General features: G+C 36.6%; 1 non-coding gene across 1 annotated transcript; it reads left to right on the top strand.

The window, feature by feature from the left end:
* Nucleotides 1–3,782: 3,782 nt before the first annotated feature.
* TRNAY-AUA (transfer RNA tyrosine (anticodon AUA)) lies at nucleotides 3,783–3,855 on the top strand. The gene has a single exon. It is a non-coding gene; the product is annotated as a tRNA-Tyr (tRNA).
* The last annotated feature ends 796 nt before the right edge of the window (nucleotides 3,856–4,651 follow it).

Raw genomic sequence — 4,651 nt, 5'->3', positions numbered from 1 at the left:
AAAGTAGCAATTTGAGCATGGTTGCTTGGCAACGAAGCTGAGGACTCCATATAAGTGAAGAAAGTTCAAGGCAGTTGCACAGAGGGCAGAATTGTACTTCATTCTGAGTCAGTTCTAATTAAACAAAGTAGCACAATATAAAAATGTCATATACTTCCCCATAGTTCCTGAAGACAGTACATGTACATTATAAGAGTTTACACAAAAGGTGAGAATACAGATGTTGTTTTTTTAAGTTTCACTGCATGATATCATTAGGAGAATTCATGAAAAAACATGCAAATGTGCATTTTCCTAAACTTGAAATAATTAGTTATTGAAGGATGTCAAATAGCAATAAGAAAATAAGATTTTTCCAAAAACTCTATCCCATTCATTTAAAATAAATGCTCCCTCAGTGGATTGATAAAGCAAAAGGTGATATGCCTTGCTTCAACTTCAAAGGACAATCAAGAGTGAGTGTTAAGGCTCCAACCTAGGAGACATGTTTTTCATAAAGAGATAAATCAACCAGTGAGTAGAATGAAAGAAAACTTAATGTGTTCATAGTAGCACATGAATCTGCTAAAAAAGTCAAATTGTCCTTTAAAAATTTTTATTGAAGTAGAGTTGCTTTATAATGTTGTTATTTTCTCCTGTATAGCAAAGTGAATCAGCTGTATGTATACATATATACCCTCTTTTTTTTTTTTTTAATTTCCATCTATATGATGTGATTTTCTCTTTCTGACTTTCTGTATGATAGTCTCTAGGTCCATCCATGTCTCTTCAAATGGAACAATTTCATTCCTTTTTACGGCTTTTAAAAGTCACTTCCCTAAAGATATAATAGTAGAAATCACTGAGGCAGAACAGAATATAGAAAAAAGAATGAAAAACAAAATGAAGACAGCATAAGAGACCTCTGGGACAACATGAAAAACACTAACATTTGCATTATGTGCATGTAAAGTGTGTTAGTCACTCAGTCATGTCTGACTCTTTGTGACCCCATGGACTGTAGCCCACCAGGCTCCTCTGTCTATGAAATTCTCCAGGCAAAAATACTGGAGTGGGTAGCCATTCCTTTCTCCAGGGGATCTTCCCCACCCAGGGATCAAACATGGGTGTCCTACATTATAGGTAGGTTCTTTACAATCTGAGCCACCAGAGAAATGTCAGAAGGAGAAGAGACACAGAAAGGACCAGGGAAAATATTTGAAGAGATAATGGCTGAAAACTTCCCTAACATGGGAAAGGAAATAGTCAACCAAACCCAGGAAATAGAGAGTCCAGGCAGAATAAACCCAAAGAGGAGCGCTCTGAGACACATAGCAATCAAAGTGGCAAAAATTAAAGAAAAAGATAAAATATTAAAAACAAGAAGGGAAAAAATGACAAATAACATATGAAGAAACTATCATAAGGTTATCAGCTGATTTCTCAACAGAAACTCGACAAGCCAGAAGGGAAGGGCATGATATATTTAAAGTGATGAAAGGGAAGAACCTACGACCAAGAATGCTCTACCCAGCAAGACTTTTGTTCAGATCTGATGAAGCAATCAAGGTTTTCCAGATCAGCAAAAGTTAAGAGAATTTAGCACCACCAAACCATCTTTACAACAAATGCTAAAGGAACTTCCTTATGTAGGAAACACAAGAGAAGGTATACAAAATAAACCAAAAACAATGAAGAAAATGCAAATAGTATCATCAGCTCAATTCAGTCACTCAGTCGTGTCTGACCCTTTGTGACCCCATGAACTGCAGCATGTCAGGCCTCTCTGTCCATCCTCAACTCCCAGAGTTCACCCAAACTCATGTCCATTGAGTCAGTGATGCCATCCAGCCATCTCATCCTCTGTCATCCCCTTCTCCTCCTGCCTTCAATCTTTCCCAGCATCAGGGTCTTTTCAAGAGTCAGCTCTTCTCATCAGGTGGCCAAAGTATTAGGGTTTCAGCTTCAACATCAGTCCTCCCAATGAACACCCAGGACTGATCTTCTTTAGGATGAACTTATTGGATCTCCTTGCAGTCCAAGGGACTCCCAAGAGTCTTGTCCAATATCATAGTTCAAAAGCATCAATTCTGCACTCAGCTTTCTTTATAGTCCAACTCTCACATCCACAACATGACTACTGGAAAAACCATAGCCTTGACTAGACAGACCTTTTATTCATGCATACAGATAATTACCTTGAATGTAAATGGATCAAATGCACCACCAAAAGGCATAGACTGGCTGGGCAGATGGAAATTTGTATGTATACACTTCCATGTACCACATCACTCTATTTAACCCCTCAAATTGTATGTAATTATTTTACATGATTAGGTGAATCATGTTTCCATTATGGTTTGCAGATGTAATTATCTTTTGATTTTTTAAATCTGGCTACTGACTGTGGTAACTGATAAACATCTTTTACAATTGTGATTATGTAGCTATTATTTGCTTAATACCATTGTATCATGATTAGTCAACAGAAAATAATAGAATTCTATATCACTAAACCTACCATTTAATAGAAAACCTCTAATTACTTATTAAAATCCAGATGCATATGAGAATTTTCTTGTAATTTTTTGAAAAATGCAAATGCCCAGGTGTTGCTTTTTTTCTCCAAAGCTCTATGTGTATTTCTAATGAACAGCCATGTTTAAAAACAACTGGAGTATTTGATGGTCTTCTATTTTCATTTAGTTTGTTTCAATTTTTTTATTTCCTATTCAGTGCTTCCATTTCATTTAGTTTATGTTTTCCAGTTTTTCTGTCTTTTTTTTGTTGTTGTTGTTTTCTGAAGTCTTTATCAAGATGATGACAAACTGGTTTTGATTCAACAAAAAAGAATTGTTACTGCAAGGTTGAAAGGGGGCATTTTTGAATGTTTGTTTTATTGATGTGGTTATTGCTATTTTTTTATATTAAATTGAAGTAGGTTTTCAAATTAATTTTGTAAAAACCTTTGGAATGTACAGCATAATTACATCTGTGATTGCCTCTGATTCTCAAAATCACAATCTCTTTAACCTGTCTAAATGCTTAACTTTCTCTAAGACCCAGTGTCCTTACCCATAAAATGAGAATATTTTTAAGTATTTAGTATCTCAGGTTTTATAGTACCAAATGAACAAATTTGTGCAAAGTGGTAACTGCAGTGATTAAAATATAGTTAATTCTGATTAAAAACTACCTATCGTTATGAAACAAAACAAAAAACCCACTGTGAGCCATCGTGCAGTGATTGAAAGCCCAGACTCATGAGTGGCACAATCTGGCTAAGTGTATGCTCTGTCACCACTAACGTCTTCTGGCCTTGCTTTTCCTGTTCAGATTTCTTCTTAAGCAACAAAGCATGGGCTCTGGAGACACAATGCCTGGTTCTACCACTTACCTACTTGTGCTTTGAAGGAGTTCACTTGCCCAACTTACTAATCTTTAAAGCACATGTAATAACAGTGCTACTTAACAGGATGGTTATGAAGAAAATGTCAATTCAATTTACTTAAGGGAATTTTCATAAATGGACTATCTCTCATAAAAGATCAAACATCAATCTTTAGGACGATTTTATCTTACTTAAGAAACACATTATAGAGCTTCCTTGGTGGCTCAGTGGTAAAGAATCAGCTTGCCGATACAGGAGACATGGGTTTTATCCCTGATTCAGGAAGATCCTGCAGGCCATGAAGCAAATAAGCTCATGTGCCACAACTATTGAGCCAGGGCTCTAGAGCCTGGGAGCAGCTACTAATGAATCTATGCACTGCAGTTACTGAAAACCATGTGCCCTAAGGACTTTCCTGGTGGCTCAGACGGTAAAGCATCTGCCTATAATGCAGGAGACCCGGGTTCAATCCCTGGGTTGGGAAGATCTCCTGGAGAAGGAAATGGCAACCCACTCCAGTATTCTTGCCTGAAAAACCCCATGGACAGAGGAGCCTGGTGGGCTACAGTCCATGGGGTCGCAGAGTCAGACACGACTGAGCAACTTCACTTTCACTTTCTCATGTGCCCTAAAGTCTGTGCTCCACAACAAGAGAAATCGCTACAATGAGAAGCCTGCTCACTGCACCTAGAGAAAAGCCGGAGCAGCAACAAAGACCTAGCACATCCAAAAATAAAATAAATAAATAATAGTCTAAAAATTTTTTTAAAATAAACACATTGTAATCGTATATCATCAAATGTTTAGTTACATTTTCCCGCATAGGTTTTTTTCTGCTGTTTACTTGGCTATTCTATCAATATCACACACTTAAGTTACAACTCTAGAGTAAGACTTCTGTCCTCATATATATCATTGGTGCAACCTTAGAACAATGTCTTCCAGAATGAGGTTTCCAGTTCAGCAGCATCCGCATCACTTTGGAACTTGTAAGAAATTGGAATTTTCAAGCCTTTCTCTACCTACTGAATCAGAAACTCTGACAATGAGGCCCAGCAATTTATATTTTCAACATATTTCCTTGTGACTCTAATGTATGTTCAAGTTTGAGAAGGATTTTATTAGAATTCTACAAGCACATAATCAGAAAAAGCTAAGTGAGAATCTCTAAGTGTCATAGATTTTATCGCTTTAACAGGTGAGAAAATTTACAAAGAAAAGTATTTCCAGCAAGGATGAAAAGTTTTTGTGAAGAAAAGATTTAAAATCTCTAAAGATCTA

Source organism: Bos grunniens, chromosome 16 (genome assembly GCF_055505025.1).
Source record: "Bos grunniens cultivar Pamir isolate PY7600 chromosome 16, Bosgru_T2T1.0, whole genome shotgun sequence".
In the NCBI taxonomy this organism is placed as follows: Eukaryota; Metazoa; Chordata; class Mammalia; order Artiodactyla; family Bovidae; genus Bos; species Bos grunniens.
This window is presented reverse-complemented; position numbering and strand designations above follow the sequence as displayed.